The sequence below is a fragment of the Macaca nemestrina genome, chromosome 4, assembly GCF_043159975.1.
Source record: "Macaca nemestrina isolate mMacNem1 chromosome 4, mMacNem.hap1, whole genome shotgun sequence".
Taxonomy (NCBI): domain Eukaryota; kingdom Metazoa; phylum Chordata; class Mammalia; order Primates; family Cercopithecidae; genus Macaca; species Macaca nemestrina.
In genome coordinates, this window is record NC_092128.1 from 13,538,399 (window position 1) to 13,550,744 (window position 12,346).

Sequence of the window (12,346 nt, forward strand, 5' to 3'; positions counted from 1 at the left end):
AGGACATATGTTAAGCCAAATAAGCCAGGCATAGAAAGACAAATATCACATATTCTCATTCATAAGTGATAGATAGAAAAATTAATCTCATGGAAATAGAGAGTAGAATAATGGTTCCCCAAGACCGCGAAGGGTAATGGGGAGAGGGGGACAAAAATAGGTTGGTTAATGGGTACAAAAGTATAATTTGAGGGAATAATATTGGGTATTCAATAGCACAATAGGATGCCTAAAGTCAACTATAATGTATTGTATATTTTAACATAATTAGAAGAGTGAAATTGGAACATTTCTAACACAAATGATAAATATTTAAGGTGACGTATATCCCAATTACTCTGATTTGATCATTACATGTTGCATGCCTATATAAAAATATCACATGTACCCCATAATATATACAACTACTGCATATCCATATAAAATAAAAATAAAAATTTTTAAATGAGAAAAAAATATGAACACAAAGCTTCATTTTCTTGTACAATAATCAGAAAAATTCAAAAACATCATTAGATTCATATATGTAAGAAAAATAAGTGATATATACTCTATTTATTAAAATATATATTATGTTAAAATAACATACATTATTTAGAAATATATTTACATATAATATATTAAAATATATATTTTAATAAAATAATCAAATATTTATTAAAGTATGCTATATTAAAATAATATAAATATAATGTTATTTTTACATATATATATACACATAATTTCTCCTTTATATAAAAATGTGTTTCATGTAACTCTAGTAAGGGCAGAGACTAACCCTTTTCTGTTCAGTGGCCCCTACGACTCTCATTTGTAGCAAATGTAGCAAAGAGTAAGCTCAGGCAAACTGGCTCAACAGAAGAGCTTCAAGGTCTTTAAGGAAAATTTCAACTTTCCTTTGAATAATGTCGTTTTCTGGGCAAGTGTATTTGTTTTCTAGGGATGCTGTAACAAAGTACCCCATATGGGGTGGCTTAAAAACAGAAATTTATTTTCTCACACTTTGGAGGCCAGAAGTACAAGATCAAAATGTCAGCAGGTTTGGTTTCTCCTGAGGCCTCTCTCTTTGGTTTGTAGATAGCCACGTTCTCCTTGTATATCTTCTCAAAGCCTTTTCTTTGTCTGTTTCTCTTCTTATGACACAGTGACATCAAATTAGGGCCCACCCTAATGACCTTATTTGACTTCAATTACCTCTTTCAAGCCTTTATCTCTAAATATAGTCATATTCTGAGGTACCAGAGGTTAGGATTTCAACATACGAATTTTGGGGAGACACGATCAGCCCATAACAACTAGAAAACTCTTACTTTGCATACTTAGGCATTTGCTTCCTTTTCCCTAAAATCCCATAAATATGAAAAGTTGATAAGTGACAGATTGTCTTCTGAAACTTAGAACATATCTAGCATTTCTGGGTCTAAAAATGCATATGGCAGGGGTAATTAGATGAAAGATCATTCTCATACTTAAATGCTGAATCTTTCCTTGAGAATTTTCCTCCTTGTCTTAGTCTCTCCCTGCTGCTATCATAAAATACCTTCTGCTGGGCAATTTATAAAGAATGAAAATTTCTTTCTTCTGGTCTGGAGACTGGGAAGTCCACTATGGAAGCACTGGCCGATTTGGCATCTGGCGAAGGCTCACCCACGCTCTTCTTCCAAGATGATGCTTTGTTGCTCCATCCTCACATGGTGGAAGCCAGAAGGGCAAAGTAGAGTAGGGCACTCGCTTCCTTCAACCTTTTTTTTTTTTTTTAATCATAGCACTAATCTCATTGAGGAGGGCGGAGGACCCATGACCATCACTTCTCAGAGGCCCCGCCTCTCAGTACTGTTACACTGGGATCATCTCCCTCTGTGCTTCCTTTCTGGCCTTAGCCTCTGTGCTAGCTGGTGGGAGCCTCCTGCTAGGACTCTGGGGAAAACTTCAACTTTGCTAATAGGCACCCCGGGCTCCATGCTGACATCAGCATGGGGAGTGTGCATGATTGTGGGGAGGAGGCTTGAATTGCAAGAGCAGGAGATGCCCTTGCCCCTCCTCTTTGGTGACTCGGGGACACAGTGCGCTTCCCTAGGGAACAGACTTCAAGCCCAGCTAAGACAGGGCCCCTGTTTACTCAGCAGAGTAGGCAAGAAAGTAACAGCTAGATAGTGCCACACAACACTGCCTCATTAATCATGAGCCATGTATGAGCTAGAACCATCAGGGAGACATGGGCCGAAGTAGCTGCCACCTCCACTCCTCTTGCCCCCAGACTGAGGATGAGAGACCACCTGTAATGTAGATGTCCCAAAGGTTCCTCAGGTATCTCCACCCAGAGACCTTGGCTGGAAAACCGGCTGGACTGCTTTGACTAAGTCAACCACCCCGGGAGTGAAGAAAGGAAAGAACTAGTTGAGTGTTTTTAGGGGGCCTTAGTCCCAATTCTTGACACGGGTAGATGTCAGCTTAAGCCCAAGCAGCTTTACGTTTTTATCTAGGACGAGCTAGAACTGTCCATTGCTAACCAGCCTCCTTATATAATATTATTATATAATAATGAAGTCACAGCACTGCTGACTCTGCACTTGTTCCTCTTCTTCCCAGGCTGTTCACTTGGAAATGGCAACCAGACTTTGGGCCACTTTCACCTCTTCTCTCACTCCAGGAACACTGAGACTAAGATCCACACCAGCCTGCTTCCACTTTATTCTTGGAAAAAAAATTAAGAAGACACATATGGAGAGACATGTATGTTCAAACCATAACAATCCTCTGTGTTTTGCTATAAACTATGCATCTCCAGTAGTTCTTTGTACAATCTGTATACTCTGAAGAGTATAAAATAAACATTTTAGACCAGCTAGAACTATGATCCAAATATCTACCTGCAAAATAAATAATATTACTTGTATATTATTATAAATGAACATATGTATTCATTCAATGTTTATTGAGTGTTTATTACATGCCAGGTGCTGAGTATGGAGCTAGTGATACATTGTGAGAGAATCTTCCTTAGTGGAGCTCACCATCTAGGGAAGCACACACAAATCATTGGTTACTATGTAGCGTGATAAATAATTACAGAGAACAGTGATCATATAATGGTGGGGCATCCAAATCAGGTAAGCAATTAGTAGAAAATAGGAATATGAATGAAGAAAGCTGTTTCAGGGAAAATAAACAAAAACCATTTAGAAGTCAAAAAAGAGTAAGATGCATCTGGGGAATATGAATAATTCAGTATGACCAAAGCAAATATTCATGTGTGAAGTGACAGTGAATGAAGTAAAGGAAGCAGGCAGGGTTAGATAAGTTACTTAAAGGTTGAATGTTTTCACCAACATTGCTAGAACCTCTAAAGGATTTGAAACAAGAAATTGGAATGATTGGATTTGCATTTTAGAAGAGTGTTAATAGATGAGTACACTGCCGTCCTGTAGGTAAAAGATGAAGAGGTTTATGATTATTGATCTACTGTTGGGGCTAGATAGCAGATGACAGGCACAGGAGATCACAGTGCTTGAGACTATACAGATTCTGATGAATGATTGGATGTTGGGGCTGAGTGAAGTGGAAATAACAAGGATACAGCCCAGATTGCTGGTCCAAAACACCAAGAGAGGGAATAAATTGGAAGGATTAGATCTGGAGAGTAAAGGATCAGATGTGGAGACTTTAAAAGGAATGAGTTCAATTTTGGGTGTATTGATTTGAAATGCTTTGGGGATACCCAAGTGAGTGCACTTTGAAAAGCAATTGGACATATTGGCCTGGATTACAGGTACACATTTGCAGGCATTTGGTACTATATTCTGGATAATTTCTTCTGGTCAAGGTAACGGTCAAATCATCCATTCAATCTGCCGTTAAACTTGTCCAGCAAGTATTTAATTTTGGTTATTATTTCATCTTTAATTCATAGGTGTTTATTTGTTTCTTTTCCAAATATAACTTGTCCTTCCTATAGTTTTCATTTTCCTGCAGATAACTTTGAATGTATATTTTATTTTTTAAACACGTCAAGTATAATTTTTTTATAATCTATACCTGGTGGCACTGATATCTGAACACTTAGTGGGCCTATTCTGCTGTCTTGTTTCTATAGCGTTTCACTCATGAAGCTTTGATTGTTTGTGTGCTTGTTTGGTAGTGATCTTTGACACTGTGCAGCTCAGTGTATTTGAAAACTTATATATAGGAATAATGTAAGGTCTAGGATAAGGAAAATATCTTCAGAGAGGTTTCTTAGGTATTTCTGTGAAATACACGTGTGGGTATGCTGGGGTCTCAAATTCTGACTTGAGACTCCATGACCTACCCAGATAGCCACCAGGCCACATAGTGCTGATTTCTTCCTGGTTCATCCCTATGAGTTCCCAGGTGTTAGTGGGGGATGCCTCTATTAGATTCCCATCTTATATGGACCCTTTGCCTTGGTTTATACATCCTATTCTGGATAAAGCCATCGCATAAATGTTTAATGTTCTAATAGAATAGCGGTTTTTGTGTTCTGCTTACCTGTTTGAACTCCTGTTTTGTTTTTCCTCAGATCTTCTGTGAGACTTATGATCATCAGGACTTTGACTATAATGTCATCAGGACCTTGATTATTTAAGAAAGGCAATTTTTATTATTTTGGGCATTTTTATAGGCTTTCAGTGGAATACATTAGCTGATCTGAGTCATCTAGCCCACTATTACTGGAAACTAGAATTTTCAATTTGCAAATATTTAACAGGTAAATATATATTAAAGTTATGGGTTTAAATAAGGAAAATATATAGAGTAAAAATATTGAAAGATTTGTGAACAAATCTTCGAAAATGTCAAAATGTTAGGTAGACAAGTCCAGGAGAGTGGGATAAACCAGTAAAAGATTTGAAATAAAACCAGAATAAAACTGTATCAGAGGAGGTAAGAGGAAAGCTGGGTGTGTGAATGAGAGAATATGCAATACCAAATGTAGCAGAACCAATAAATAATGCAGAAAAATAATTAATGGCTTCATCCTTGTGAAAGCATTAGCGATTTCAGTGATAGCACTTTCAAAGTAGTGGAAGAGATGGAAGCCAAGTCAGCATTACTGTGGATGGGGAGCAGAGAGTGCACAGTGAGCTCTCAACATGTTTTCAAGAAGCTTTAGTGGAGAGGGGAGGAAAGAGAGGATGGCGTAGTCCAGAGTGAGCTTTTGATTGTTTGTTTTATAGTGAGAGGTGCTCACGAAGAAGAATATGCTTTGGAAATACACAAACCACTAGAGAAAATGTTATTTAAGACATATGAAAGAGAGAAGATGTATTGGCAGAATTTTGTTAAATCTGAGTGGATGAAACCCATTTAAAGTTACTTTATAAACAAAAAAATGTTATTGCTTCATATAAATAAGGTGCGAGATCTAGGGCTCAAATGCTATCATCAGACTCCACCGCTCCATCTCTTAGTGAAGCTATTTGCATATGGTGAGAAGGTAAGCCCGTGACAAGACACACATCTTTCTAACCTCTTATTTTCAGGTCCTATGAATATCTTTCTCAGTATCTCTTTCAGAAGAATTCAGAGAAGACAATAGTACCAGGAACCATTGATTTATATACAAACAGCTTTTATCCTGGCCGAGGAGATGAAGCATATTAATTGATCATGCTTCTCTGCATCTCTCTGTAACATGAAGGCCTAATTCAATCCCAGTAGAAAAAAATGGGAGGAAAATACTACCGTGGCAAAAACTGCAAATATCGAGCTAAATGGGAAGTAGATGGACCAAGCTGTTCAATTGAGCAGTTAGCAATAGGTTTTTAAGGAAAGGTTGAGGATTATAATTCTGTTCTCATTAAAGGGTTAGTTATGGTTGTTGAGGATATGACAGTGTTTTATGAAACATAATAGACAATCTGCTTTTGAAAAAATGGAAAATATTTAGGAGTTGAGCATTAAACATTCTAAAGATCACTAATAATACAGGAAAAAAATACCATTCAATATAAAAAGATGAAAAATGTCCCAAGGCAGCAGGTGAAACCAAATGTTCTATAAAAATATAGAGGGAAAAATGCTTATAGACTGGACCAATCTAGGGGAGTTTCACAGAAAAGAAAAGAAAAAAGCAGATAAAACCAAGGAGAAGGGAAAGGAGTGAAGGTAAAGCAGAGAAAGAGAACCAAGGAAGGATTTGGGATGTGCTTTGATGGGTGATGGTCAGGCGATGATCCAGAGGTATTAGTGAACTTTGGGCAGAAAACACAAAGCAGACAACAGATCTTCATAAAATCCCTAATCTCTTAATAAAACTAAGGAGAAAGGCATTCTCTCATTATATGAAGAGAAAATATGATATATGGGTATGGTATTACCCCTAATGCTTGACTGCTGCTTTCATGAATATGGGGTAGCTTGGGCTGCAGAGAAGATACTAGGAAGATGAAGAAAATCTGGCATAGCATATGTGGAAAACTAAGGTAATTTTGATACATAATCCCTCCAATCTTGCCAGAGGATAGCTGCTTTAGAGAATTAGTACAGATTCTTAGCTTTATGATTTGTAAATTTGCACATGCAGTACCCAATTACTGCTTAATCAAGTTTACATTATTGAGTTCACAAAAGGACTTGTATTTGCTCATAAAACACATGAAAAGAAACTCAGACTACTGATGATCAACTAAACTGCAAATTAAAGCAATAATAGTTCATCTTTTTTCTCAGGATGGGAAAGCGTTCAAAGATTATAGTATGTGTGATGGATAGGACAGTGGAAAATATGGAATGTTATACATGCTTTGTAAGAAAACTGCACAACAGTTTTGAATTATATAGGGCAAGATACTCAACATTTTCAATATATAATTATTTTCGTCTTCTATTTCTAGAAAACTATCCTATAGAATCAAAATCAAATAAACAAAAATGTTAAAAAAAAGGATATTGATTATTTGTAACTTTGCAATATTGGAAATGTCAATATCTATCAGAGATGGGCTAAATATATTTTATTTAAATATAATAAACACAAAATGTAACTATAACTTTTAAACCGAATAAGATATATTTAGATGTAGTCACATATCTACTATACACAAATTTTTGGGTTAAAAAAAGCAAATAAAAACAGTAGGTATAGCAGATTTTCATGTATATATAAATAAATAGATTTCATTAAACATTAAAATTAACTAGAAAAATAAAATAACAGTAACTCACAGATTGAGTGTTAGAGACAAATTTCACTTTTCATACTAGTGACTGCTGAAAATTTTTATATTAAGTATGTGCTAATTTAACAACATATTACAAATAAAATATGTTTACATTATAGCAAAATTTGTAAATGTTTATAGGAAAACAGAGAAACTTAAGTCATTAAAAAGGAAGAATTGAAAGGATTTAGTAATAATTGGGTATAAAGTAGAATAAAAAGCAAAGTGACACTCATACAAATTCAGTTTTAATAGGTTTGAATGGTGGCATCAATGACATTAAAAAGATAAGAAAATAAGTTGAGAAATTCATTTTGTGATGTACTGCTGTATTTTCCAGTTGCAATACTTATCTCACTTTAACTACTTTAATACGTGTCCTTCAGTGATATACTTTCATTTTCTTATCTCCTTGTAAGGAGTCTTAACATAGTAAACACCTGGTAAATTTTTACTGAATCAATAAATTAAGTAATTAGTTCTTTTCAGTTAAAGTTTTAAAAAGGCACATTTATGGAAGTGTCTTAAAAGCAGATAGGGTATGTGTTTAAAAACCAGATGAAAAATGTAAGACTTGGTGGAGACATTTGGGAGTGATCATTCTAAAGTTGTTGGAGTAAATGGGCAGCTTGGAAAGATGGTTCAAGTGGATGGAATAAGGAAGAGAATTTTTTTTTTTTTTTAAGAAAGCAATGAATGTGTGCTTGCACTAGAAGGAAAAAAACTAAGACAGGGCCAGCTCTCTTTAGTTTCAGGAAAGTTTTAAGAAAAAGAGTATCTTCTGGGTGAATTAACACAGCAACAGAAAACCAACAGAAACCAACAGAAAACCAACAGAAACCAACAGAAAACCAACAGAAACCAACAGAAAACCAAAATACTGCATGTTTTCACTTATAAGTAGGAGCTAAATACTGGATACTCATTCACTTAAAGATGGCAACAGTTTTTGTTTTAAAGAAAAAAGCAGAGTAATTTTTAAAAATAATTGCCTCAATATACAGTACAGCAAACAACCTGGAAACCTAATACAACTTTTGTCAAAGATTATCTTTGTTGGACTTTGAAAAAGTTTCTATCAAACTAGAATAAACTCTTTGTTAAAACTTGCCAGAATTCACCAGAGCAACCATATGGACCTGGAATTCTCTTCATGGAAAACTTAAAAACGTATAATTCAATTTCTTTCTCAAAGTTTCCATTTCCTCTTGTACCAGTTTTAGTAAGTTGTGTATTTCAAGAATTCTTTTAACTTCATTCAATCTTTGAATTCATTGGCCTAAAACTTTTTATGGTATTCCTTATTCATCCTTAAAGTCAGCTGGCCAAGGAGTAATAACCCCTCTATCGTTCCTGATCTTCACAATTTGTGAAATAAAACCCAAATCGGTTAATCTTGCTAGGGACTTAACAATTTTATTAATCACATCACATGACTAAATTTTATTGATGAAAAACTGAATTTGAATTATCAAAATGAAAGTTTCATTAGGGGCCTGCCCAACCTGTCACCAAGACTCATACACAATGGGCAAGTATTCTCAAAGAGGAAAGAGATTTAGATGCTAATATACCAAAAATTTTTCCAAATTAAAATTACCTCACAATCAGTCTCACTGGCAGCTCAACATTTATTTATATTCAACAAATATTTTTGAATGATTATTATATTCTAGATCTTGTTCTACTCTCTGCATATGCCCTTCTTCAGTAATAAAAAAGTCAAAATCTCCTAATTAACTTAGTGCAACTCTGTGTAATGTAGCCCCAAACACACTCCTTTCCCCTCAAAAAGACAATTCAAGTCTTTATCTCTTATTATCAGTTGCAAGTTAAGAATATTTAAATGATGTCTTGTTTTCCTTTTGCTTCTTTTGTAATTCTGTCTCGATAATCTGTTATTTGTAGACCAAAATTTATAATTAACCTCCACAAACAAATTCTATATGCAATAATACTGGGAAAGAAAAATAAAGAAAATGAAAATTAACTTTAAAACATATGTATATTCATGTCACAGAGAGGAATAAAATACTAATAGATAATATATCATTTTGAGGGGTTAGCTCGTGGCAAAACTATAGCTGGTGTTTACAATTATAATTGCCTTCCATTCCATTTTCAGTATGTTTTAAGCCAGCACCACAGAAATTGGAAATTCTCTTCCAGATGGGATGGTAGTATTTATTTCTGAGAAATATGAGATTGTATTAGTCCTACCTATACAGGTTTACAATTGTCTTATATGTTACTTCTGGACATAAGACATCCCCTCAGTTCCATTCTTACTCCTCCCTGCTCCTACTGTGTTACTTTACCTTTCTCCACTAAAGTCACAATTAATAACCCAGCAAGACCACTGACCCCTTTCTTTGCCCATGTCATTTGAAGCTTAAAATATTTGGGAAGCAATTACAACCTTCAATCCAGAAAAGGAAAATCAGGTCATCTATTAGAAGCATTCATTCCTTGGCTAATACAGTTTCTAACCAGCAATCCCGAGTGTGGAAATAGACAGTAAAAAACATTTAGAAATAATAGTGAGAAGACAACACTCAATTTTACCACTTGACTTTTCAGTCCTAGGTGGCTTAGCTTTGTAGGAAATAGTGCGGGATATTAATGAGTAGCTTAGAAAATACACTGCCTTCTGCAGAGCAAAGCTACTGCTTGTAGAAGTTCCAGGAATTCTCCCCATTTTCTCATTATAACAGTGTCATTAGGAGGACCCCTCGTTGTTCTGTGAGGCCCACCATTTCTGTGAGATGAGATACTTTCAAGAACATTCTATTTGTTCATTGTCCTTTTTCCTGTTCCATAAAGTTCCTTGATCAGATATAAATTTGATGATCCATAGAGCAGATCATCTTGCCCACCTGGTAATAAAAGATTCCTTTACATAAATGACTAATCACAGAGGACACGTTTTCTGAATTTATCCCAGAGGTTTGTATGCATATATATTACCAAAACCTCATTTTACCAGTTCTCCCAATAAATAGGCTATCTCTCCTATTAAATAGACCATGAATTAATATATACCATTAGCTCAGCCCATCTCTTATCTGGACCAGGGTAGATAAGATTCTCTGGTCTAAGATCTATTAAGAGGATTCCTTTCTCTACAGTACTTAGGTGTCACATGGTCTGAGATTGCAGAGTTTCACTTTTAAATGGTATCAGCATATTGTGCAAACCGAACTCAGAATTATTTCCTTCTTAGTCAACTAGTAATAGAAAGCATCACATAAAACCATTGGTAAGGAGTATATGACAAGTTATCAAGATGGTATTTTGGGATTATAAACCATCTACACATGAAACGTACGTGTGATTTCAGGATACTTTCAGTGCCACATATACAACTTTCACTGACTCTTGGAAGAATCAAACCAATTTTGTGACTAGGTTGGTTACATAATGTCCAGCTCTTAATGGATATGTCAGGTTTAATGGTCTCCTATGTGTGCCTTTGTCAGGTACCATCTGTCAGGATCAACAGTTATTTCCCAGAGGCAAATCGATAACTTGTCTTTGCTCTGAAATCCAGGAAGCCAGTGTTACGATTCCCCTACCGAGGTTTTCCACCCACCTCTGGGGTAGAAATTAGTTTATCTGTTTCTTTTGTACGTTTTAATGTGTATACTAGGACTGAAATTACATATGTGACTTGCATTGAAATTCTATTACACAGCTCTGGTCTGTAGGTTTTCACTCCATAAAGTGACCAAAGTGGATTCTAAGAAAATAATACTTTTTAAGAACTAATGTCACCGAAATGATTGGTGATTTTCCTTTGTTCAGTTAGTAGTTACTCTGATAAAGCCAGATTCTTTTCTAGAAAATCAGGAGGAAGATTTTAAGCTACAGATGGGGAGTTAATGTAGAGTCCTTCTTCAAGAGCTCTTGGTTGGCCGTGCACCGGGACTCATGCCCCCAATCCCAGCACTTTGGGAGGCTGAGGTGGCCAAAGCCCTTGAGCCCGAGTTCTAGACCAGCCTGGGTAACATAGTGAGACCATGTCTCTACCAAAAATTAAGAAAAAAAATAATCAGGCATGGTGGCATACACCTGTAGTCCCAGCTACTGTAGAGGCTGAGGCCGGAGAATCACTTGAGCCTGGAAGTTCAGGGTTGTAGTGAGCCATGATCACGTCACTGCACTCCAGCCTAGTTCAGCCTAGGACACAGAGCAAGTCCTTGTCAAAAAAAGCCAACCAACCAACCACCAAAAAAGCTCTTGTTCTGGGCAGAAAGATGCAGCACTCTCTTGTGTTAAACTGCTATTTAACCATACTACCTTAGGATCTTATCATCTCTACTTAAATTCAGAGCCCATTTCAACTAAAAAATATTTCAGTAGTGTCACCAATCTAGAGATTTCTGAATTATTTTTAAGTCCAATACATCCTTCTCTAACTTACATCAAGGATGTGTTCACAAATCACCATCGTTCAAAAAATTTTAATCTAGCTTTCATTAATCAGGCAAAAGAAATCATACAATCATACATTAAATTCCTTCAAAAATTCTGATGAGTGAATTAACGTCAATACATTAAATCAAATCTAAATTTACCTTCCTCCCTACATGATAAAATTTCCCAGGGCACATTTTCCCTGTGTTCTCCGTTTCTCCCCTGTACCCTATCACCTTAAATGAGTAAAATCCTGACATCCTTTGGTAAGCCTTCTCCTTACATGTTTGACTTCATAATTGGTCTCCCACACATACTGGAATTGGATTCTAATTATAGCTGTGGAGATAATGAGGAGTGATGGAGAAAGGACATGAGGAAATTAACTTCTTCTTGAAAGGTAAACTGCTCTGACAAGACAGTGACAGTGTTTCTTCAAACAAGAGAGAAAAATCATTATCAGAAACAGGAGAGGAGGCCATGAGGTCAGCAAGAAGGCTCAGCAGGATATGATTCCAGCTATTCCAAGACACTTCTGTGTCATCACACAAAGGCCCCAAGGTTTCTGAAATCTTTCCCGGATTGAATTCTTCTCCACTTCATCTCTCCCCCAAAATAAGAAAATGTAAAGAATTCAAATCTGTGCTACACTTCCTGACATAACCCAACCCAGTTCATTACACAGAGAAATTCTGTGAAAACCAGCAAGAGTTAAAAATTCCTAGGTCATTAGCTTGTTTAATATAGAT

General features: G+C 35.8%; 1 long non-coding RNA gene across 4 annotated transcripts in view; it reads left to right on the plus strand.

Annotated features, from left to right (window-relative positions):
* Positions 1 to 4,528: 4,528 nt before the first annotated feature.
* The window catches only part of LOC105474836 (uncharacterized), a 36,665-nt gene continuing 28,847 nt past the window's right edge, over positions 4,529 to 12,346 (plus strand). Inside the window, exon 1 of one of the 4 annotated variants that reach the window (XR_982971.2) lies at positions 4,529 to 4,726. This is a non-coding gene — a long non-coding RNA (uncharacterized lncRNA). Of the gene's footprint in view, positions 4,727 to 6,001; positions 6,444 to 8,093; positions 8,352 to 10,041; positions 10,128 to 12,346 lie in introns of those variants that run through there. The other 3 variants (XR_982968.2, XR_982967.2, XR_982970.2) reach the window with 3 other exon arrangements.